Raw genomic sequence first — 26,788 nt, 5'->3', positions numbered from 1 at the left:
GAAATTATATATAACAATTTAAATTACAACATCATTAGCCATTAATTACATAATTTGCAATTAAATATTACTAAACATTTTAACTAAAAACTAAATCATACAAGTTCTTAAAACAATTTCAGAGATTCTAAAAGAATAAAAATACCATTATTACTTAATGATGTAGTTTTAAATTTAGTACATTCTTTTCTATACTTTTACAACTTTATTAATTATTAGAAATATAATTTTAAATTTACTCACTTTTATAATGATGTAATTATTTGATGTTTTGATTTTTTATAACAATATAACCAATTAGAAGGAAAATGTAGAACTCAAAAATACCATTCAAATTTTTTAGCAGACAAACCACAAGGCCCAAGGGTTAGCTCAGTTGGTCAAAAGCTGTGCCTCGCCATCGGGAGGTCATAGGGTCAAATTTGCCCAAAGCCCTTGGGGTTAGGTCTTGCCAATAGGCCGAGGGGTGATTAGCCCATATATATATATATATATATATATATATATATATATATATATATATATATATATATACGCAATAGATCTTAGTAAAATAATTATAAAAATCAAAACTTAAGCACTATGTAAAAAGGAGTATTTTTTAAAAATTGATAAGTTGTTTTTAGAAATTGATAAATTTATCTATTTAATCTAATCATTCACACAATTATATTTAGATAAAAAAAACTTTACTTTCATATGCATTAAAAGATTATGATTTTGAAAATGACGCAATAATTAAATACATCATTATCTTGGTATGGATCATCATTCTTTGTTTGTTTGTGAGTAATTATATCATCTCTATTAAAAACTGAGAGATGACTGAGAGATGATTGGACAATCAAAATGGAAAGGATAGTGCCTGCTCATTAAACTATTTATGTTTAACTTATTGAGCGGGTATATATATATATATATATATATATATATATATATATATATATATATATCTATATATATATATATATATATATATATATATATATATATATATATATATATATATATATATATAATTTGTTGGGAAATGTAATGATTTTCATATATTTGTATAATCCAAATCTCTTGCTTTAAATAAAATCTATTTATTTTATCATAGAATTAACACATTTAACTTAATAAATATCATATGGAGACACCACTTTTATTTTATAAGGTGATTATTAGATTAAATAGTTTGAATATTAGACAAATATATTTCCATGCTATATTTAAGTTCTTCTAGTAGTTTATTTTTAACTTTGTCATCTTGTAAATGTTAGTTTTTAGTATAAATATCATTTCGATGAAATTCCCCCCAAAATTCACAAACAAAAATAGTATGGTGGTTAACCATTCTTATTAAAATCATAGAAATATTGTTATTAAACTATTTATAATATTCCCATGTATATCATAAAGATCATAAAAATATTGTTGTTAATATTTTTATAATATTCCCATATATATTATAAATATATATGGGAAGGCGTCGTGGAAGAACTTGCTGCACTGCTCAATGTTCTTTCAGGGTTAGGTGTTCCCACACCATCCATCCACAACCTATAAGGTTGACACCACAACAATTGGAAGGAAAAAGAGCAAAAGGGCTTTGTTACAGTTGTGATAGCAAATACACTAAAGGCCATAAGTGTGCTGAGAAGAAATTATTCTACATAGATTGTGAAGAGGAAGAAGAAAAGGAGAAAGAAAGGTCAAAAGAAGAGGATATACTCCAGGAACAAAGCCTAGATGAAGAACAAATAAATCCGACCATATCTTGTAATGCATTGGTGGGAATTACCACTCCTCAAACAATCAAGATAGAAGGACAAATCAAGAAGAAAAAGGTAATAGTGTTGATTGATTCAGGAAGCACCCACAATTTTATTCATTGTAAGGTAGCAAAAGAATTGAATTGCTTCCTATACCCAGCACCAGAGTGTCAAGTGATGATTGCAAATGGAGGAACAATAAATTGCTCTGGAAAGTGCCATAATATCAAGCTATCCATGGGAGAATATGTATTGACTAGCCCAATGCTTTCCATTCCAATGGGAGGTGTTGATGTTGTACTAGGAGTCCAATGGCTACAATCCTTGGGTACAATAGCTTTTAATTTTCAAGAAATTTTCATCAGATTTTCTACGGAAGGAAAGGAAGTTGAATTAAGGGGTATTACAGGGAAACCAGGAAAGATAATCAGCTCTAATGGTATGACAAAGCTTCTAAAAAAGGAGCAAAGAGGTGTAATTGCACAATTATGTTCAGTAGATGTTTCCACATCGGAATCATCTATTTATCCAGATCTCCAAAAAGTCCTGGACAATCATTCCAAGGTATTTGAGACTCCCAAAGGTCTCCCACCTATGCTTGATCATGATCATGCTATTCATCTGATTCCAGGAAGTGTTGCTCCAAACATCAGGCCATACAGATATCCCTATGTCCAAACGAGTGAAATTGAACATATGGTTGCAGAAATGCTAGAGGCTGGTATAATTCAACCGAGTCAAAGTTCTTTCTCTGCTCCAGTAGTATTGGTGCACAAGAAGGATGGATCATGGCGCATGTGTCCGGATTATAGGGAGCTCAACAAGCTCACTATTAAAGATAAGTTCCCCATTCCTGTCATTGATGAATTATTGGATGAATTGCATGGATCAATTTACTTCATCAAGTTGGATCTTCATTCAGGATATCATCAAATCAGAATGAAGACTGAAGACATTTCGAAAACAATATTTAGAACTCATGAGGGTCATTATGAATTTTTGGTCATGCCTTTTGGCCTTACCAATGCACCTTCAACATTTCAAGGTTTGATGAATTCAATTTTCAAACCATTCCATAGAAAATTTGTGTTAGTATTTTTTGATGATATACTAATCTACAACAAGTCTTGGAAGGATCATGTTGAACATGTTGACAGGGTGCTACAACTATTGGAGGAGAAACAATTATATGCAAAAAGATCCAAATGTTTCTTTGGAGTCCAGGAGGTGGAATATCTGGGTCATATTGTATCTCATGAAGCAGTTAAGGTAGACCCTAGCAAAATTAAAGCCATTAAGGAATGGAAAATCCCCACATCCATAAAGCATTTGCGAGGATTTCTCTGGTTGACAGGGTATTATTGCAAGTTTGTTAGTAATTATGGGAGAATAGCAGCATCTCTAACAACATTATTGAAGAAAGATGCATTTTCATGGACTCCAGAAGCAACAAAGGCATTTGAACATCTTAAAGAGGCAATGTGCCAAGCACTGGTCTTAGCTACACCGGACTTCACAAAAACTTTTATTGTGGAATGTGATGCTTCAAGAAATGGAATTGGTGTTGTTCTAATGCAAGATGAAAGACCCATTGCTTTTGAAAGTCGTCCAATAAAGGGAAAGTTTTTAAGCAAGGCTATTTATGAGAAGGAAATGTTGGCAATACTCCATGCACTTAAGAAATGGTGACCCTACCTAATGGGAAGACACTTCAAGGTAAAAACAGATCATGATAGCCTTAAATACTTTTTAGAACAAAGATTATCCTCTGAAGAGCAACAAAAGTGGGTCACAAAGATGTGGGTTATGACTTTCAAATCATCTACAAAAAAGGGAGCAAAATGTTGTGGCAGATGCACTCTCAAGAAAGGATGAGGATGTGGAAGCATTGTTGTGTGCCATTTCTATTATCCAACCAGATTGGATAAATGAAGGAAGGGAGGAATGGAAGAATGACGAAGAAGTGTGGGAACTTATTCGAAAGTTACAACAAGATTCCAGTACGTCTGATACATTTAGCTGGAAAAATGATTCGTTATGGTACAAAGATAGCTTATACCTATATAAGAATTCCCAGTTAAAACAAAATATTCTTATGGAATTTCACACTTCTCCCTTAGGAGGGTACTCAAGATTTTTAAAAACATACCACAAGGTTAAGAAGCAATTTTTTTGCAATGGCCTTAAATCAGATATTGAAAAGTTTGTGGCGGAATGTTTGGTTTGCCAACAAAATAAAGTTGAAACAATTAAGACACTGGGTCTATTACAACCTTTTTCCATTCCAAGCCAACGTTGGGAGGAGGTTTCAATGGATTTTATCACAAGTTTACCCAAGTTTGAGGGAAAGAGTGTCATCATGGTGGTAGTTGACAGACTTACCAAGTATGCACACTTTTGTGCATTATCACATCCATTTAAAGCCAGTACAGTTTCTACTGCATTTATGGAAACAATTCAAAATCTACATGGAAACCCAAAGATTATTGTAAGTGACAGAGATCCCATTTTCACTGGAAATTTTTGGACAGAATTATTTTCTTGTCTTGGTACTCAGTTAGCTCATAGCTCATCTTATCATCCTCAATTTGATGGGAAACTGAGATAGTAAACAAATGTTTGGAAGGATATCTTCGTTGCTTTGTATCTGATAAACAGACACAATGGGTCAAATGGTTGCCTCTGGCTAAGTGGTGGTATAACACTTCCTTCCATACAGCAACAAAAATGACCCCATTTATGGCACTTTATGGGTATCAACCACCATCCATCACATCATATTTAAGAGAAAATTCTAAGGTTCAGGTAGTGGAACATCACATTGAACATCAACAACAAGTCCTCCAACTCTTAAAGGATAACCTCATGTTGGCACAGAATAGAATGAAACAACAGGCAGATCAACATCGCAGTGAAAGAAGTTTTGATGCAGGTGATTGGGTGTTCCTACAGCGACAACCATATAAGTAGATGTCCCTCAAGCAAGCTAAGAAGGATAATAAATTATCACCAAATTATTATGGTCCGTACAAGGTGTTGCAAAGGATTGGTACTATGGCATACAAATTGGAGCTTCCCGCAGCTTGTCGATTGCACCTAGTTTTCCATGTTTCATGTTTAAAGAAGGTTATAAGTGACAAGCTCCCAGTTCAAACAATATTTCCAGAACTTGACGAGGAAGGAAAATTATATTGGAACCGGAAGCAATCACAGACACAAGAACTCGACAGCTATGAAATCGATCAATTTCAAAGTATCTTATCAAGTGGAAGAACTTATCCGCTGAAGATTCCACATGGGAGGATGAGAATTTTATGTAGAAGCATCCAGAACTACTCAAGCATTGAGGACAACACTTTTTTGAAGGATAGGGGCATGTTGGGTCCCTATAATACTAGTGATTACCCCATTACTATTGTAGTTATACCCCCTATTAATATTGATTTGCCCCTATTGCCCCCATATTGTTATTACTGTGCCCCATAGAATCCCTCTATTGTTATTTTTGTTGCTTTATATTATTATTGTTAGGTCGGCTGGATTATATTGTGACTCCTTAGACTCCTATATATATAAAGGAGGTTTTTTCATTTGAATCATCCAAGAATTGTTCATTTATGTAATGTAAAGGAGGTTTCCCCCTCGAAGAGGCTGAATTCTAAGGTGTTGATCTATCTTTTCTATCTTTTCTTAAGCTGGTTTCATAACATTATACTTGTTTGGGTAATTGGCTATGCCATATAACTTGGCTCTGCCACCTGCACACCATGAATTGCTCTATCCTATAACTTCCACCTACACACCATGCATTTCCACCTATAGTTCCATTGCCACCTAATGTTATAGTTCCAGTTTCACCTAATGCTCAACGGCTTTCACTTTTCTTGTTCTTCAGTCTTCCTGTTCTTGAGTCTTATTTAGGTGGATAGGCTTCAGGCGGCTTCTTCAGGTGCCCAAGCTTCAGGCAATTGAATCAGGAACTATGGTCATGGGAAGCTGGAGCTTGAATTGGCTCTACTACTGTAGCTTTAGCTCGGTCAATTTTCTACTGGAACTATTTTCAAACTGAAACTCAAACTACTCAAACTAGGTAACAAACTATCTCTTTCATTGATGCATCTCTTACCTTTGCTTGCTACTACTCAAACTAGGTAACAGACTATCTCTTTCATTGATGCCTCTCCTACCTTTGCTTGCTATATGTTTTTAGCATGTGAGAGACCTCTTCTTGTGGTTGTGATCTCTTTCTTCTGGTATATGTGTAGCTGTTGTTAACCTTTCCTGTATATACTCGATTGTTGTAGGCCTACAAAAGATTAAGGCCAACATCTAGTAATGGATTTGATACTGCTGAAATGGTAGTGAGACTGATAAGCTAACTATCACCTTTGTAAAGGCTAGTAATGGATTTGATATTGCTGAAATGGTAGTGAGAGTGAAAAGCTAACTATCACTTTTGTAAAGGTTTGAAAATATTTGTTCAATACTGTAATCATATTGATATTTACATATTGATATTCTATGGTGTCACCATTATACATATTCAGGTTTATAACTCCATGGATATATCTAGGAAAAATTGTATAAAATATCTTGAATACAAAAATCCTGAGACACTTGATGATCTAGATTTAAACAGGAACACAACAAATTACAAAGATAACCATAAACACAGAGATGCAACAGAAATAATACTTCATTTCATTAATGTAAAATACTGAAATATGCTTATAAACAACAATGGAAATAAACTAGCCAGGGCGATGGTAGCTTATCTCTTAGAAGAGATGTGGCGGCTGCATGCCTCTCCATTGTGTAACAATGAGGCTCGAAGGCCTATTTATTGTTGAAAAGCATGGGAAAACCCTAAACATCCAAAAAACTAACCCTAGAAGATGAAACGCCAAAATGTGGGCCCCGTTTGGGTAAATTGGTACATCAACTTCCCGAGGTCATAACTTTGGCATACGATCTTCGTTTGACGCATACAATATCTCATTAGAAATATCTATCCGAGAACTACGTGGACCCATGTTGCTCCCAATTTTCCAAGAAAACGTTGTTTAGGGCCTCAAAACGACTCCGAAAGTTCAGGACCCGAAAAACTGCTAAAAATAGTAAATTGTGCTACAACTAAGGAAACTGAAAATCTGAAAGAAACAATGGTGGGGGTCCAAGTGGACTTGGTGGGTGGCCACCAATATCCACTTGGATCATTCCTCCCCCCTTAGGAAGTAGTGGTCCCCATTGCATTGAGTTCCTCCATGAGATGAGGAAACTTCTGCTGAACTTGGTCCCAAGTGAGCCACTTGCCCTCGTGAAGGAGTTGGCCTGCTTTGACAACTTGATACAGTTGGATATTTTTCTGGTAAGTGTGATTGATCTGTGTGTCCATGATCTGATCAGTTGCATATTTTTCCATGCAATATGCATTTAACTCTGTGGGTGTGAGCTGTTCTGCAATGTTGGATGTGTCTAGTAATGGTGGAAAGTATGGTCGAAGGTGGTCCACATTGAACACTGGGAGCAGGCTAAGGAATGGGGGAATGTTGAGCTCAAATGCATTGTCTCCCATAGCCTTGGTAGTGGTGTACGGACGATATCAAAGTGTTCTAAGTTTTCGATAGGCTTCGGTAAGGCGTTCCTTTCGCAAATGCAACCAAACTTTGTTGCCCACCTGAAACTTGTGTGGCACCCAATGTTGATCATGTCACTGCTTTTACTTCGCATTTGAATTCTATAGACTGTCATGGACCTATTGTTGGGCATTGGAGAAGGTATGTTATTTTCATTTACTTTGTTATCTTTTCTTCAAAACTCACAACCTTTTCACATCATGAGCTAGGCATATGACACAAAATATGATAGAATCTAGAAGATTTATATGTAATATGAATAGCTAATCATTACCCTTTTCTATGCAGAAAAAGGAGAAAACAGAAGACTGTCATCCCAAAAGAAAGAACGAGACCAAGTTAACTATTGTCCCTTCGATAGGGCACCGCATTCAAACAAGGCGATCCAAATTGGAGCGTAACAGCCAGAAAAAGGAAAAGGAAATCTTCAATCGATGCAATAGAACAGAAGGATAACTGAAGTTAACAGCTTGGCGAATCCCCCAGGATCCTTCGATCCTGAGGGATCGCTATCTTAACAATTCTTTGTATTGCTGGTATCGCCGTTCGGTTGTTATAAGAAGGGGAATGTTATGAAACCAGCTCAAGAAAAGATAGAAAAGATAGATCAACACCTTAGAATTCAGCCTCTTCGAGGGGGCAACCTCCTTTACATTACATAAATGAACAATTCTTGGATGATTCAAATGACAAAACCTCCTATATAGGAGTCTAAGGAGTCACACTATAATCCAGGCGACCTAACAATAATAATATAAAGCCACAAAAAAACAATAGAGGGATTCTATGGGGCACAGTAATAACAATATTGGGGAAATAGGGGCACAACAATATTAATAAGGGGTATAAATACAATAGTAATGGGGTAATCACTAGTATTATAGGGACCCAACATGCCCCTCTCCTTCAAAAAAGTGTTGTCCTCAACACTTGAGTAGTTTTGGATACTTCTGCATAAAATTCTCATCCTCCCATGTGGAATCTTCAGCAGATAAGTTCTTCCACTTGATAAGATACTCTGAAATTAAACGATTTCGTAGCTGTTGAGTTCTTGTTTCTGTGACTGCTTCCAGTTCCAATATAAATTTTCCTTCCTCGTCAAGTTCTGGAAATATTGTTTGAACTGGGAGCTTGTCACCTATAACCTTCTTTAAACATGAAACATGGAAACTGGGTGCAATCGAGAAGCTGTAGGAAGCTCCAATTTGTATGCCATAGTACCAATCTTTTGCAACACCTTGTATGGACCGTAATACTTTGGTGATAATTTATTATCCTTCTTAGCTTGCTTGAGTGACATTTGCATATATGGTTGTAACCGTAGGAATACCCAATCACCTACATCAAACCTTCTTTCACTGCGATGTTGATCTGCCTGTTGTTTCATTCTATTCTGTGCCAACACGAGGTTATCCTTTAAGAGTTGGAGGACTTGTTGTTGATGTACGATGTGATGTTCCACTGCCTGAAACTTAGAATTTTCTATTAAATATGATGTGATGGATGGTGGTTGATACCCATAAAGTACCATAAATGGGGTCATTTTTGTTGTTGTATGGAAGGAAGTGTTATACCACCATTCAACTAGAGGCAACCATTTGACCCATTGTGTCTGTTTATCAGATACAAAGCAATGAAGATATCCTTCCAAACATTTGTTTACTATCTCAGTTTGCCCATCAGATTGAGGATGATAAGATGAGCTATGAGCTAACTGAGTACCAAGACAATAAAATAATTATGTCCAAAAATTTCCAGTGAAAATGGGATCTCTATCACTTACAATAATCTTTGGGTTTCCATGTAGCTTTTGAATTGTTTCCATAAATGCAGTAGAAATTGTACTGGCTTTAAATGGATGTGATAATACACAAAAGTGTGCATACTTGGTAAGTCTGTCAACTACCACCATGATGACACTCTTTCCCTCAGACTTGGGTAAACCTGTGATAAAATCCATTGAAACCTCCTCCCAACATTGGCTTGGAATGGATAAAGGTTGTAATAGACCCAGTGTCTTAATTGTTTCAACTTTATTTTGTTGGCAAACCAAACATTCAACCACAAATTTTTGAATATCTGATTTAAGGCCATCCTAAAAAAATTCCTTCTTAACCCTGTGGTAAGTTTTTAAAAATCCTGAGTGCCCTCCTAAGGGAGAAGTGTGCAATTCCATAAGAATCTTTTATTTTAGCTGGGAATTCTTATAGAGGTATAAGCGATCTTTGTACCATAATGAATCATTTTGCCAGCTAAATGTACCAGACGTACTGGAATCTTGTTGTAACTTTCGAATAAGTGCCCACACTTCTTCATCATTCTTCCATTCCTCCCTTGCTTCGTTTATCCAATCTAGTTGGATAATAGAAATGGCGCACAACAATGCTTCCACATCCTCATCCTTTCTTGAGAGTGCATCTGCCACCACATTTTGCTTCCCTTTTTTGTAGATGATTTCAAAGTCATAACCCAACATCTTTGTGACCCACTTTTGTTGCTCTTCAGAGGATAATATTTGTTGTAAAAAGTATTTAAGGCTATCATGATCCGTTTTTACCTTGAAGTGTCTACCCATTAGGTAGGGTCACCATTTCTTAAGTGCATGGAGTATTGCCAACATTTCCTTCTCATAAATAGCTTTGCTTAAAAACTTTCCCTTGATTGGATGACTTTCAAAAGCAATGGGTCTTTCATCTTGCATTAGAACAACACCAATTCCATTTCCTGAAGCATCACATTCCACAATAAAGGTTTTTGTGAAGTCCGGTGTAGCTAAGACCAGTGCTTGGCACATTCCCTCTTTAAGATGTTAAAAGGCCTTTGTTGCTTCGGGAGTCCATGAAAATGCATCTTTCTTCAATAATGTTGTTAGAGGTGCTGCTATTCTCCCATAATTCTTAACAAACTTGCGATAATACCCTATCAACCCAAGAAATCCTCGCAAATTCTTTATGGATGTGGGGATTTTCCATTCCTTAATGGCTTTAATTTTGCTAGGGTCTACCTTAACTCCTTCATGAGATACAATATGACCCAAATATTCCACCTCCTGGACTCCAAAGAAACATTTGGATCTTTTTGCATATAATTTTTTCTCCTTCAATAGTTGTAGCACCTTCTCAACATGTTCAACATGATCCTTCCAAGACTTGTTGTAGATTAGTATATCATCAAAAAATACTAACAAAAATTTTCTAAGGAATGGTTTGAAAATTGAATTCATCAAACCTTGAAATGTTGAAGGTGCATTGGTAAGGCCAAAAGGCATGACCAAAAATTCATAATGACCCTCATGAGTTCTAAATGTTGTTTTCAGAATGTCTTCAGTCTTCATTCTGATTTGATGATATCCTGAACGAAGATCCAACTTGGTGAAGTAAATTGATCCATGCAATTCATCCAATAATTCATCAATGACAGGAATGGGGAACTTATCTTTAATAGTGAACTTGTTGAGCTCCCTATAATCCAGACACATGCGCCATGATCCATCCTTCTTGTTCACCAATACTACTGGAGCATAGAAAGAACTTTGACTCGGTTGAATTATACCAACCTCTAGCATTTCTACAACCATAAGTTCAATTTCACTCTTTTGGACATAGGGATATCTGTACGGCCTGATGTTTGGAGGAACACTTCCTAGAATCAGATGAATAGCATGATCATGATCACGCATAGGTGGGAGACCTTTGGGAGTCTCAAATATCTTGGAATGATTGTCCAGGACTTTTTGGAGATCTGGAGAAATAGATGATTCCGATGTGGAAACATCTAGCGAGCATAATTGTGCAATTACACCTCTTTGCTCCTTTTTTAGAAGCTTTGTCATACTATTAGAGCTAATTATCTTTCCTGGTTTCCCTGCAATACCCCTTAATTCAACTTCCTTTCCTTCCGTAGAAAATTTGATGAAAAGTTCTTGAAAATTAAAAGCTATTGTACCCAGGGATTGTAGCCATTGGACTCCTAGTACAACATCAGCACCTCCCATTGGAATGGAAAGCATTGGGCTAGTCAATACATATTCTCCCATGGATAGCTTGATATTATGGAACTTTCCAGCGCAATTTACTGTTCCTCCATTTGCAATCATCACTTGACACTCTGGTGCTGGATATAGGAAGCAATTAAATTCTTTTGCTACCTTACAATGAATAAAATTGTGGGTGCTTCCTGAATCAATCAACACTATTACCTTTTTCTTCTTGATTTGTCCTTCTATCTTGATGGTTTGAGGAGTGGTAATTCCCGCCAATGCATTACAGGATATGGTCAGATTTATTTTTTCTTCATCTAGGCTTTTTTCCTGAAGTATATCCTCTTCTTTTGACCTTTCTTGTTCCTTTTCTTCTTCCTCTTCACAATCTATGTAGAATAATTTCTTCTTAGCACACTTATGACCTTTAGTGTATTTGCTATCACAACTGTAACAAAGCCCTTTTGCTCTTTTTTCTTCCAATTGTTGTGGTGTCAACCTTATAGGTTGTGGAAGACTAGGGGCAACAACACTTCCGTCTTTATAGTTGTGAGTGGTATGCTTCTTGGTTGCCATAATTTTGCTTTCCATTTTTCTTGCTAACCTGAATGCCTTCTCTAATGAATCAAGTTCCCAAAGGCGAAGATCATGTTGGATATTATCCTTTAAAGATCCTATGAACACATCAATCCTATGCTCCTCTAGGATATATTTTACCCGTATGTTCAAATTTTGGAACTCCTCAATGTGCTCCATTATTGAACCCTTTTGTTTGAGACTTATCAATTGGCTAAAAAAAGTGTTACTTTTTGTATCCTCATAATGTGCTATCAATTCTTCCGTAAAAATTGCCCAAGTGATAAATGGTTTACGAGAGAAAAGCCATTGATACCATACAAATTGATTTGGTTCCAAATATAAAGTAGCCATATGTACCTTTTGTGCGTTTTGCGCATTATTTAGATCGAAGAATTGCTCCATCTATAATATCCATGTGGCAGGATCCTTGCCATCAAACTTCCTCATATCGATTTTTGGAATATGGTGAGTCTTTGATCCAACATTAGTGTCTATGGAATCATGATTAACATTTCTTTTGTTCTCATCATGAGTTTCCTTTAGTACCCTTTCACCCTTAGGGACCATTTCTTGTAGCAACTTATTCATATTTATCTTCAATTCGTCCATGTCTATCTTCAAATCTATCTTCAAATCATCCATCTTAGCTTCCATGTCAATCATGTTAGCTTCTACACCTTTCTTTAAATAGTCCATCTTAGGTTCTACACCTTTCTTTAAACCATCCATCTTAGCTTCTACATCTTTCTTTAAACTATCCATCTTAGATTCTGTTCCTTTTTGTGCAAGGGACAGTTGTTGCACTTGGTCTTGTAATTTTGATATATCATGTTGCATTTCTTCCTCTTCTTCATGAGTCATGCTAGAGCTTTCAGGTTCCTTACTAGGTGTTTGCATTTTCTTTCCTCGAGGCATCAGTTACTGATAATAATGCTCTACTATGCCCTTTGAATTCCTTCAAAATAAATTTTCAAACCAAGCTTAAGCAAAAATTTAAGAAAATCTACACACCTTTTTTCACTTTGTAGGAGCTCAATATTGCCTCTGATGTATCTCTGTACTTTCCAATCATCTAGTTCTGAATTTGTGAGCTGTAGTAGCCCTCTGTGTCCTCTTTCCAATGCCACAAGTCTGACCCTAATTGGATTCTCCAAGGAAGTGTTATGTGAAATCTCCCACAGTGACTTGCTTATAGACTAGTTCAGTAGAGCAAACTTGTACGATGTGCCACGAGTCACTATTTTGACCTTTGGATCTGAAACATGCATACAAGAAACTAAATTCCATCCTCTTTCTGTACCTTCTTACAAAATTTCAATCCGATCCCTAGAGAGAAATTTATGACGATTTTCCCCAGGTCACCTGTTTTGAATGTAATTCAGGAGTCTGCAAAAAGACTAACTTCCTCAGATCATATCTCCACAAATATCACGCAAAAGGCTCTAAAATTCAGACCCAAGGTTCAGCGCGATTTCTTCTCAAATGTGTTTTTTTTGTGACTTCTGAAATGTCACAGAAAAAAAGTTATAGCGAAAATGCCACGATGACCTGTTTGGAGCAGCGAAACCCTAGAATCCAAAGCTCTGATACCAAATGTTATGAAACCAGCTCAAGAAAAGATAGAAAAGATAGATCAACGCCTTAGAATTCAGTCTCTTCAAGGGGGAAACCTCCTTTACATTACATAAATGAACATTTCTTGGATGATTCAAATGACAAAACCTCCTTTCTATATATAGCACTATAAGGAGTCACACTATAATCCAGCCGACCTAACAATAATAATATAAAGCCACAAAAATAACAATAGAGGGATTCTATGGGGCACAGTAATAAAAATATGGGGGCAATAGGGGAACAATAATATTAATAAGGGGTATAACTACCATAGTAATGGGGTAATCACTAGTATTATAGGGACCCAACAGGGAAACACTGCTAGTTCGGGGGGAACTGATTGTCATTTTATGTAACTTTTATTTGTATTTGAAACTTTGATCATCGATTCTCATTGAAGATCGATTCATTGTAACCCTATTTTGACATTTTAATATAAATATAGTTGTCATTCCATCTTTGATTCTGGAGTAATTTCAAGCAGTGTGTCCCTGTATGCTAAGGGCTCGGCCCTGGAGGATCACTCGCTCCTGTATCATATTTCTGATTCATGTGTGGTTTGATTTCTTTCATTTACTCTATTCAGTAATCTGATGTGATTTATTGTTTTACATGTCAACTCCATTATATACATACTTGGTTAGATACTATTGTTATCTATAACAGGAATGCTATGTTGATGTACTAACAATGTATCACATTATTGTTCCTTTTGAAAATTGATATAACACTGTTGTTCCTTACATATTGCTATTCAATTATAGATCAATTGCGCAGTATGTTCCTAAATCGGTACTACCACATGATTTATTCTTAAATTGTGACTGTTGTTCATTCGAAGTTGGTGTTTCATTACAACTGTTGTTCTGTTATAATTACTGTTACTTTATAACTATGATTCATGTGTATTGTATTGAATCTCAGATTACTATTCTCCTTGATGTTAAGTGTGTTGCGTGTTTAACTTGAGTTGTTGTACATTCAGATCCGAGTTGTTGTTCCATACTTTATTTTGAACATTATGCTGTTCCATTTCTGTTTGTTGTTCAATTCGAAAGTTGTTACTTAATTTTTGTAGATTATAACTCTTACTGCATTCATTTCCGTAGGTTAAGGGTTTTCTGTTCAATCCGGTTAAATAGAGATAGTTGTTGTTCTATTTCCTGTCAATTGAAGATTATCATTGCTTTGGTGTGTAGAAGGTCTGAGACTCTAGTGAACATCGACATACATTGTCTAGTTCCCAATTTGATGATCCTTCCTTTGGGTGCCTTTTCGATTGTATCAGTTTACAAATGGAAGAGTTGCTGTTACTGTACCCTTGACTAATGAATTTTCTGAATGTATGATTTGAATTATAGGTTTCTTTTTGCAAATAAGTTTCATTCCAAGCAACCATTTACTCTTGTACTGAGAGCACTATACTACTTGCATTACTCTGACAAATGACCGCCTCAAACTGAGTACACTTTTTGAAATAACAAGTTTTTCCTGGATTGATAATTAATGTGGGGTAAATATAGGTAAAAGCAACCCTTTTTACTGCTTGAAATTTTGGCGCCGTTGCCGGGGAAGGGTGTAGCCATTTGTTTCTTTTCCAGAGTGATGTAAGAACCTGCTAGGAGAGAACTGGGTTTTAAAAATGGAAGGTAAGAACATGCGTATGGAGCATGTAATAGCCTCGCTCCCCTACCTGCTTTCCTGCAGATTTGTTGTTGTTTTCTTTGGGTAGAAATTAGCATTTGATTTGTGTGCATGACTAAGAAGAAAAAGCCTGAAAAGAATCCTAAACCTCTACCCAAGCCTGTCAAAGCTAAGGGGCCGGTGACCCTTGTCCAATCAACCTTTATAGACGAAATCCTTAGGAAAGAAGAGTCTCAGCCTTCAGTAGGACCTAGAAAAGTTGCTTATAGACAACCTACTAGTTCCCTTCAGGTCACAGGATCACCATCTGTAGCCTTTTTTGAGGTGCATAGTCACACCGAAGAACAATATTTTCAAGAAATTGAGAATTCTAGCCCAGAATAACTGCAAGAAGGGAACCTTAGCAACCTTTGTGAAGGAAGAGGAGAAACAGGGGAAATTGAAGAACCAAGATCGCCTCTTGGGACAATTCAGCCACTAAGTAGCCCAGATAAGGGAAGTGCTGCAAAAATCGTTTATAATGAAGTTGAAGAACCTCAAGAACCAGAACCGGCGTACCTATTCAATCAGCGCCATCAATGGCAGCCGCGACAATCAAGTATGTTCCCAGACCCAGCTTCTTCTTTTCAGCCTCCGCAATATCATGCTCAACAATATAATACAATGTGGCAAAATCAACCTCCATTCTCAAATTGGTCACAACAACCATTTCCTTCATCATCACCATGGCCGAATCAAGCAAGACAACCCAATTGGCCAAATTTTCCCTATACCCCACCATATTAGCAAAACAATGTATATCCTGCACAATGGTCCCCTCCTACTTCACAGAGTCAATTCTGGTAGACAAACTGGAAAAGACTGATGAATCAGCCCGTAGGAACCATTCCGCTCCCTCAACCTACACTACCAGCATTACAACAAAATCCCTAGCCTAATTTAAGACTGCAACTCCCAGCCCAACCCAACCCTAATCCGAATAATAGATCAGTCCAATCTATTCAAATAATTGAAACACCAGAGATAAGAATCAATCTAAGGGAGTGTAATGATATCAAATTAAGATCTGGGCACATCATTGAAACATAGGGGGATAAAACTGTTCAAGTTGAAAATCAGTCACCTACAGAACAACCACTACAAGAAGAGGATGTGATCAGACAAAAAACTCATAATCAAGTAATCACATCTTCCCCTCCATTCCTAGAGCGATTAACTATACCTCGGCCTCTACAACATCCTGATTTCGACATTCTGGGAGAACTTAAAAATCTGTACATAAAAATTCCACTCCTCCAAGCTATCCCAGACATCATGATATATGCCAAGACCATTAAAGAGCTATGTATAAAAAAGCCAAGGAGGAGAATAGAAAATAACTCAACATTCTAAGTAGTTGGTACTCTATCTGATCTATATCAGGAAAAGAAACACCCGTTAAATATGAAGACCCAGGAAATCCAATAGTAACGTACAAATCAATGGACAAACCTTCTCAAATGCCTTAGTTGATTTAGGAGTTGCAATCAATATCTTAACAACCACCACTTGTAAAAAAATGGGCATTACATCAATAGAACCTACTTCTAGTTTATTAGAACTGGCTGACCGACCCATGGTTAGGCCAGAGGGCACATTATATGATGTCATGGTATTCGTTGATTCCTGAGAGTATCCTACCAAATTTCTGATAATAAACCCCAAAAACTGACTTGATGGACATCCATTGATCTTAGACAGACCTTGGCTTGCAACCGCTGATGCTTATATTAGCTGTCGACAAGGCAGTATGACCATAACTAGAGGAGCCAATATCAAAAATCTAGCTTTATATCCTCCAGCCCAGCCAAGTGTTACAATAATGAAAACTAACAAGCATCCTGTATCATACCTCACCGAAAACATTAGATCCCCATTAACCATAGAAGATGCCCTCGATTTCAAAGACCAAACAGAGGATGATGTCATTAACAACTTTCTTAGCCAGACTAAATCTAGATCCCACATACAATGTCACATGATAGAAGCAGCATTTGATAATGAATTAGAAGAAGATCCTCTTAAAGATACTCACGACCAAGCAATACCTACTACCTCTGTCTCAAATAGAAAAATTGTAGAAATAGAGCCAGGAAAGACTTTAAACATCAATGCCAACCTGACTTCTGAACAAGAATACAAGCTAATCCAGCTACTAAGGAAATACAAAGAAGCATTTGCATGGGACTACCCTGACATGAAAGGAATTGATCCCCAGTTATGTACACACCACATTTACATAGAGAAGGATGCAAGACCAATTCGCCAACCACAAAGGAGACTTAACCCTCATCTAAAAGACATTGTAAAAGCTGAACTTCAAAAACTTTTAGATGTGAACTTCATCTACCCTATCTCCGATAGTAAATGGGTCTCTCCACTTGTTGTGGTGCCAAAGAAGAAAGGAAAGTGGAGGATTTGTGTGGATTACAGAGAGATAAATAAAGAAACACAAAAAGACCATTTTCCCCTTCCATTCATTGACCAAGTATTATACAGTTGGCAGGAAAGAAATTCTTTTCTTTCTTAAATGGCTTCAGTGGATACAATCAGATTCAGATTTCCCCTAAAGACCAAGACAAAACCACTTTTACTTGTCCTTGGGGAACATTTTCCTATAGAGTTTTACCTTTTGGCCTATGCAATGCCCCTGCCACATTTCAAAGGGCTATCCTCAACAACTTTTCAAATTTAATAAATGAAGGGCTCAAAGTATACATGGATGATTTCGACCCAGCATTGGACACACTAGAAAAAGTGCTGCAGTGATGCATTGCCACCAGGCTCTGTCTAAGCCATGAAAAATGCTATATGATGATGACTGAAGGACTTATTCTAGGCCATTATATTTCAGCAGCTGGAATACGGGTAGATCCAGCCAAAATTCAAATAATTTTGTTAATACCTGCTCCTACCACTCAAACAGAGGTGCGCAGTTTTCTTGGATTATCTGGTTATTATAGAAGATTTATAGAACATTTTTCTCATATTGCTACACCTTTATATCCACTAACAGGGAATGTTGACTTTGTTTGGACAGAAAAATGTGACCGAGCTTTCGAGAATCTAAAATAACTCGTTTCAACAGCCCTGGTACTCCAAGGACCAAATTGGGACCTGCATTTCAAATTTCATCACATGCTTCAGAAGCAGCTATTGGAGTAGTCCTTGGGCAGGAAGAAGATAAAAAACCATATGCAATTTATTATATTAGCAAAAATTTGTCGCCTGCCGAATTGAGCTATACTTTGACCAGAAAGGAATTTTTAGCTGTAATACATGCCATCAATAATTTTAGGCATTATATCACTAGATATCCTATCATTTTATATACATATCGCTCTGCCATAAAATATTTAGCAAATAAACCAATCACAAATGGTAGAGTAACCAGATGGCTGATTTTATTGTAGGAATTCGATATCAAAATAAAGGACCAACCGGGAAAAGAAAATCCAGTAGCTGATTTTCTCTCATGAATGCCAAAACCAGTGGATGCAACAGTGGTCGAGTATTAATTCCCAAATGAACATTTGTTCACTATTACTGTTAAAACACCTTGGTACACTGATGTTGCAAATTATTTAGTAGTAGGAAAATTACCAAAACATCTGGCCCCCAATGAACGAAAGCAAATTGTTCAGCGTAGTACTCAATTTTCTTGGATTGGGGGCTACCTGTTTCATACAGGAGCAGATATGCACATCAAAAGATGCGTCTGTGAAGACAACAATTTTGACATTCTGAAAGCTTGTCACGACGGACCATGTGGCAGACATTTCGCCAATCGAAGAACTAGACACAAGGTCTTGCAAATAGGGTATTATTGGCCCACGATCTTCAAAGATGCAAAAAAGTTTGTTCAAGCTTGTGACAGCTGCCATAGAGCAGAACGCCCTGGACAGGCTGACGAAATGCCCCTGAACCCATAGCTAGTTATTGAACCATTTGAATGATGGGCGCTTGATTTTGTTGGTCCAATCAACCCATCATCAAATCAGAAAACATACATTTTGGTAGCAACAGAATATGTCACCAAATGGGTTGAAGCAGAGGCATTACCGAGAGCTACAGAGGATTTTGTCATTCAGTTCCTATTCCACATATTTGTGCGATATAGCCTCCCAAGAGATATAATTACAGATGGTGGACCACAGTTTGTTGGTAACAAGATTGCCGCAACACTGAAAAATTATCATATCTAGCATAAAATTACTACTCCATACCACCCACAGGAAAATGATCAAGTAGAAAGCACAAAAAAAATAATAGAAGCAATACTGACAAAAACCATTGCGTCACACAAACACGATTGGGATACAAGACTGCCAGAAGCATTGTGGGCATACAGAACAACATGGAGAAGTACTACTAGTTATTCACCATATCAGCTAGTCTTTGGAAAGGAACCCATCTTTCCGATAGAATTTGAAATACAGACATTACAAATAGCACAAGGGGTTGGTCTAGATGTAGACGAGGCTCAGACTAATAGATTACAACAGATCAATGAGCTAGATGAAATCAGGCTCTCTGCCCTTCAACGTATTACGTTAATACAACAACAACGAGCCAAATGGCACGCTGCCCTCATTAAAAAGAAAGTTTTCCGCGAAGGAGATTGGGCGCTCCTATATGACTCTAGGTTCCAGGATTTCCACGGAAACTTCAGACTCGCTGACTGGGACCATACAAAATCCAGAAGGTACATGATAATGGCACCATTACCCTAGCCATTATTGATGGATCCAGACATACCTTTAAGGTAAACAACCACCGAGTTTGATTATACCGCAAACCACTTACTCGGGAATCCTTCTACCAACAACTCCGCAAAGACTCTAACATGCAGATTCTGGTTGAGAAAGAGAAATCTTCCTCACCTTTGGTTAAGTAATTCGACTACTTTTACACACTGTACATAATTCTTTTTTTTGTATATATTTTCTTGCAATTGTATAACATTTGCACTTTGTTGTTCCTTTCAAAAGGAACAACATTTTCACCATTTTGTTGTTCCTTTTTCAAGGAACGACACTTCTGCACTTTGTTGTTCCTTTCACAAGGAACAACATTTTCACCATTCTACTATTCCTTTAAAAAAAAAAAAAGGAACAACACATTTGCACCACTACTGTTCCTTTTAAAAGGAACAACATTTATGCTATTTTGCTATTCCTTTTCGGAAGGAACAACACTTGCATTTTTTTATTGTTCCTTTTTTTGAAGGAACAACATTTTCATCTCTACTATTCCTTTTCCCTGTAGGTTTTAACCCTGTACAGAAATTACCTGCATACGAATTCTTAAACAAAGAAAATAAACAATGCGAGAGCATAACCCATAAAACACATATGCACAGAGATTTTTCCCTGGATCCCAAAACCGGGACTACCAGCTTGATTTTTCATTATGTTCCTTTCAATGTTACAATACATATTTATACATGCCGAAGCATCCAATACCATGGACCGAAAACCATCGCGTCCAAAAAACATGTGTGAAAATCATGCACAAAACCATAGGTGGGTCCGCCCAACCTAACATATGGTCCAAAACCAAAATTTTCCGGGGCGCTGCCCCGGACCCCATAAAGTGGGGTTACAGGTGCCCTTCAAACCCCCTATTAACTACGTGGAAAGAATATAACACAACCCAACAATCTCCCACTTGTTGTTTTCTTTCCACAGGGGGCCACAGGAGAGCTTAGTCATTTTTCAGCCCTAAGATTCCCATTGCTTCTCTACACCAAGAGAACTTCTCAGAGCTCACATATTTTGTCAATGCATCTGCAGTATTCTTCAAAGTGTCCACCTTTACTAGCAACACCTTTCTATCTTCTATCATATCCCTCACAAAGTGATATTGAACATCAATGTGCTTTGTCTTTGAATGATAAGCAGGGTTCTTTGCCAAGAAAATTGCACTTTGGCTGTCACAGTCTATTCTTATAGCTCCCTGTACTAACCCCATACTTGAACACAATCTTTGCAACCAAACTGCTTCCTTGCTTGCATGAGTGGATGCCATGTATTCTGCCTCTGTAGTTGATAGTGCCACTACAGATTGTTTCTTACTCATCCAACTGACTGCACCTCCAAATAGGTTAAACACATACCCACTTGTAGATTTTCTCTGATCCAGATCTCCAGCCCAGTCTGCATCAACAAAGCCATGAATATCCAACACTCTGTCCAATCCTAGTCTTCCTTGGTAGCACAAACCATAATCACTAGTGCCACGCAAATACCTGAAAACCCGCTTCACTGCTGTCCAGTGCTCCTTCCTAGGTTTTGACATAAACTTGCTCAATACTCCCACTGCATGTGCAATGTCTGGTCTAGTACAGACCATTGCATACATCAGGCTACCCACTGCACTTGCATATGGAACACGGGACATGTCCTCTTCCTCTTCTTGTGTCTTGGGACACTGTTCAGCAGATAACCTCACACCTACAAGAATAGGAACCTTCACCGGTTTACTATCCTGCATATTAAACCTCTGGAGTATTGTCTCGACATACTTCCTCTGGTTTAACCATAGCTTCCTCTTTGACCGATCTCTTTTAATTTCCATGCCCAAAATATAGTTTGCAGTACCAAGATCTTTCATGTCGAATTTGGAGGACAATTGGGTCTTCAAATCCTGGATAATTTCGTTGTAATTTCCAACCAGCAACATATCATCTACATACAAGACCAGATAAATAATACGGTCACCAATTAATTTAAAATACACACAATGATCTGCTTTGCTTCTGGTGAAGCCAAGTCCCCGTATAAATGTATCAAATTTCTGATACCACATCCTTGGTGACTGTTTTAACCCATACAGAGACTTCTTTAACTTGCATACCAGTTCTTTCTTACCCTTCACCGCAAAGCCTTCAGGTTGTTTCATGTAGATTTCCTCTTCCAAATCCCCGTGAAGAAATGTTGTCTTCACATCCATCTGTTCTACCTCAAAATCAAAAGCAGCAGCAACAGATAAAAGTAATCTAATAGAAGTTACCTTGGCAACAGGAGAAAAAATATCACCAAAATCAATTCCCGGCACCTAGGAATAACCTTTTGCTACCAACCGAGCTTTGTATTTCTCCACCTTTCCTTCTGCATTTGTCTTCTTCTTGAACACCCATTTGCTGCCAATGGGTTTCCTTCTAGCCGGAAACTCCACCAGATCCCAAGCCTCATTTTTGTGCAAAGATGTCATTTCATCGACCATGGCCTCTTTCCAGATTTTTCCATCCTCTGAATCCACTGCTTCCTTCACAGTTCTAGGATCATTATCAGTAACAGACAAAGCAAAATTTGAACTGAAAGCAGATGGACTATACCTTTCTGGCTGCCTTCTTTCTTGAACTGATCTTCTCACAGCCGGAGTTTGTGGCTCTTCATCTTCTGATTCCTCCTCTGCTGCAGAGTCTGATTCTTCCTCCTTTGGCTCAAACTCTATCTTCTCAGGTTCCTTTGGTTGGACTTCATGTTGAATAACATCTTTTACCTCTCTGAACAACACATCTCGGCAGTACACAACCTTCCGTGTGACTAGGTTCCAAAGCTTATAACCCTTTAAACCATCCTTATACCCAATAAAGATGCACTTTTCAGATTTACTATCCAACTTGGTTCGTTTCTCCTTTGGAACATGTACATATGCATCACATCCAAATACCCTTAGATGTGAAAGAGAGGGTTTCTTACCAGTCCATACTTCTTGTGGAGTCTTATCCTCCAACGCTGATGAAGGTGATTTGTTGATCAGGTAACATGCAGTATCCACTGCCTCTGTCTAGAATTCCTGTCCTAACCCGGCACCACTGAGCATGCTTCTTGCCCTTTCCATCAACGTCTTGTTCATTCTTTCTGCGACTCCATTTTGCTGAGGTGTATATGGAGTAGTCTTCTGCCGTGCTATACCACACTTCTTACAAAATTCTTCAAAGTCCTTGCTGCAAAATTCTCCACCATTATCTATCCTCAGCACCTTTATCTTCTTCTCTGTCTGATTTTCCACCAGAACCTTAAATTCTTTAAACCTGTCAAAGACTTCAGATTTCTTCTTAAGAAAATATATCCATGTATTCCTTGAGAAGTCATCTATGAATGATACATAGTACACAGACTTACCCAGTGATGGAACTTTCACAGGTCCAAACACATCACTGTGCACAAGCTCTAATATCTGTTTCGTCCTCTTACCACCAGAGGGGAAACTCACCTAATTCTGCTTCCCATATACACAATTTTCACAGAAATCAAAATCCAGAGAGCTATTATTCATACCTTCTACCATACCTTTACCATGAAGTATTCGAAGGCCCTTCTCTCCAATATGTCCAAGCCTTTGATGCCACAACAAGGTCTTCTCTCCAGAGACCACTAGATTCTTTACTCCATTTTCAGTAACCATAGAACTATTGCACCCATCAACAACAGTGCTACCTTGCAGCTTGTACAAAGTTCCAATCCGAACTCCCCGCATTAATATCAGTGCTCCTCGAACCATCTTGCAGGTATCTTTCTCGAACACCGTCTTTACACCTGCATCATCCAACTTGCTTATAGAAATCAGATTTCTGGCCAATGCAGGAATATGTAGAACACCCGGAAGTGTTCTAACCCTTCCACCTTGCAACTTCAACTTTACTTTTCCCCGACCAATGATTCTAGCCTTCCTATCATCTCCTGAGAAGACATCACCACCATCGTATTTCTCATACTCGCAGAACCACTCTCTATGGGGAGTGAAGTGAAAGGATGCACCTGAGTCAATCAACCATGCCTCATGATCTACATGTGTACTTCAAGAAGCTAAGTACACATCCCCACCTTCATCTGAGGTGGTTTTCGCCTCTGCAGAAGGAGCATCATCAGATCCCTTTCCTTTATCAGGAGCTTTAGATTTACAATCCCTTCTGAAGTGCCCTTCCTTTCTGCATTTCCAGCACACCACCTTTGTAGGTTTTCCTGGAGATTTAGATCTCCCTCTAGATTTAGATCTCCCACTCGATGACTTATTTTTGTTTCTGTTCTGGGACCGTCCTCGTACAGACAAGGCATCACCATTCTGGTTGTCCATATTTTTCCGTCTCATCTCCTCCGTCAGCAAGGCTAAGACTATTTCATAAAACTGCAAAGCAGTTGCATTGTTACCTATTGCAATAACCAGACTATCCCACAAATCTGGTAGAGAACACAACAGACTGATGCACTTATCTTCATCTAAAATTTTAATATCAACAGATAATAACTGACTTACCACAGTATTAAACGCATTCAGATGCTCTGTCACCGAGTCTCCATCTTTCATCCTCAGGTTATACAGCTTTTTCTGCAGGAACAGTTTATTCACCAGAGACTTAGATTGGTACAAAGTCCCTAACTTGACCCACAAAGCCTTTGCCGTAGCTTCCCCTGATACATTCAGCAATATTGAATCCGAGACACACAATCGTATTGTGCTCTTTGCCTTCCGATCCAACTTCTTCCATTCTTCATCGGTCACTCCCGATGGTTTAGTACCCGGATCTACCGCGACCCACCGATCTTTATCCACCAACAGATCGTCCATCTTGAGTTTCCACAACTCAAAATTCTGACCATTGAACTTCTCAATCTCTATCTTTCCACTGATCGCCATCTTCTTTCACCACCAGAATCGATCTCCCAGATCTCCCACTGAACAGGGTCTACCACAGGCCCGAGCGAAACCCCTCAGCAACAAAGGCGTCCCCTTGAAGCCAAAACAGCTCTGATACCAAATGTAGGTTTTAACCTTGTACAAAAATTACCTGCATACGAATTCTTAAACAAAGAAAATAAACAATGCGAGAGCATAACCCATAAAACACATATGCACATAGATTTTTCCCTGGATCCCAAAACCGGGACTGCCAGCTTAATTTTTCATTATGTTCCTTTCAATGTTACAATACATATTTATACATGCTGAGGAATCCAATACCATGGACCGAAAACCATCGCGTCCAATACCATGGACCGAAAACCATCGCGTCCAAAAAACATGTGCGAAAATCATGCACAAAACCATAGGTGGGTCTGCCCAACCTAACATATGGTCCAAAACCAAAATTTTCCGGGGCACTGCCCCGGACCCCATAAAGTGGGGTTACGAGTGCCCTTCAAACCCCCTATTAACTACGTGGAAAGAATATAACACAACCCAACATTCCCAAAGGAATGGCACATTTTCGTTCTGTTGTTCCTTTTCCTGAAGGAACAACGTTCTTATTTTCTGTTGTTCCTTTTCCCGAAGGAACAACATTTTTGTTCTAAACGGCGTGTTTTGTTTTCTGCTGTTCCTTTTTGCGAAGGAATATCACTTGCGGTTTCTGTTGTTGCTTTTTCGAAAAACACATAATTTTTGCATTATTTTGCTTGCACTTGTCTTCTTTGCTGATATTCTTCTTAGTGCACAACAGTTAAGAGTTTTTCTTCCTTTCTGCTTGCGATTTTGTACATAGCACTTGTTTTATTTTTATTTTTTTTGTGTGTGTGTGTGTTCTATCATTTGGATCATGTCTGAAACACAACTATACACTTATGCAATGAATATGAGAACTAAAAGATACCTAAATCACCAAATTACATAAAAAAGTCACTATCTTTACAAGAATTTGCTCTGAATTGATAAGAGAAAAGAGGAAAGGACACAACTATTGATTATCTTGCTGTCACTATTCTACTAATACCGATATGGTTGGTTATCTTTATCATGATGGTTCCTTGTAAAATCTCATAATCCTCTTTGATCACTATTACAAATAAGAATGAAGGGCATATTTTCCTATTGAGATGTTAAGACTTCTTCCACCATCCCTACTCTTAAGGAGTGTTGAACCACCCTTTGTGTATAAATAGAGGAAGTCCTCTATAAAAAGAAAAAGTAATGAAAAGAAAAATGTTTATATACTTTGTTAATATGGTTTGTCAATGAAGGATAGGGGGCCTCATTGGGAGCCAGCCTACCATGATCATAAGGAAGAAAATGAAGTGGCATTCCCACTATGGCCACCAAACCAGGGATATGATCCAAGAGGCACATTAGCAAATAAAAAAGTCCTTGGAACAGGAGGTCTCATCACGAGCTACCCTGCCCACCTTTCACTCCTTCCCAGTGAATGGCATTATGATCTGTCTGGTTACCAATCCAGCATAATGGCATCCATTCTGACATTCCACAACACTTTCCTAAGCATACACAAAGGATCATGGTTCCATGGGTGAAATAAACAACTTTGTCAAGGTTATGGACACGTGTGGGTAACAAAGCTCTGTTGATGGTATTGAGGTCACATTCTTTATACACCAATAGCACTTATGAATCCCTTCTTCTATCTTTGTAATAGGTCAAAAAAGATTATGAACATAATTCTTTCAAACCGCTAATACATGAAATCTATTATAATAAATCATGACTGAAAAAGTTGATCGTGACTATATTGAACTTTTTGCGCATGTCAGCTGTCCTATCCTCCCAATCTCGCATCATATCACAATATTCTCTTATTT

This window comes from Pinus tabuliformis, chromosome 8, assembly GCF_031772625.1.
Source record: "Pinus tabuliformis cultivar Carrire ecotype Pingquan chromosome 8, CPIR1, whole genome shotgun sequence".
Taxonomy (NCBI): Eukaryota; Viridiplantae; Streptophyta; class Pinopsida; order Pinales; family Pinaceae; genus Pinus; species Pinus tabuliformis.
The sequence above is the reverse complement of the archived record's forward strand: the minus strand, read 5'-3'. Positions refer to the sequence as shown.